This window comes from Photinus pyralis, unplaced genomic scaffold (assembly GCF_008802855.1).
Source record: "Photinus pyralis isolate 1611_PpyrPB1 unplaced genomic scaffold, Ppyr1.3 Ppyr1.4_LG1, whole genome shotgun sequence".
NCBI classification, from domain to species: Eukaryota; Metazoa; Arthropoda; class Insecta; order Coleoptera; family Lampyridae; genus Photinus; species Photinus pyralis.
In genome coordinates, this window is record NW_022170249.1 from 31,338,587 (window position 1) to 31,339,174 (window position 588).

The window sequence follows — 588 nt, forward strand, 5'->3', positions numbered from 1 at the left end:
GGCGTAACAGATAATGATTAAGGGGAAATGCTTCATCACCCACAAAGTAATATGGTACCTTTGCTGAGCTCCCATTCAATTCTCCTTCAGGCAAACTGGAGCTTACAGTTTCCATATCAATCTTTATTTGTGACCTTTTGAAAATCCCAGCATCATTTTCAGAACCGTATGCACCTATATCTACCAGGCCAACAGTACGATACTATAATATTTCTTATAGTTGTAGTACAAAGATCCAGAATTTGTGGGGCACTGTACTGCAACATGTTTGCCATCAATCGCTCCAAGTGTGTTCGGAAAGTTCCATCGTGTCCAAAATTCTTCACTGATGTTTAACCAATCTTGATCAGTAGATCTTTTGAAATATTCCGTATGTAATACTTCCCAAATGGCCTCACAAGTTTCCCGAATTGTTTTTGAGGCAGTTGAGTGACCAACTCTAAACTCAAAGCAAAGATTTACAAAACTACCACCGTGCGCTAGGTATTTAAGAGTCATCGCTAAACGCATTTCGGGAGGAAGGGCAGGACGTCGACTTCGTTTTAATAACTTGGGCTTCACCAATTCAAGCAATTTATCAAATTGTGC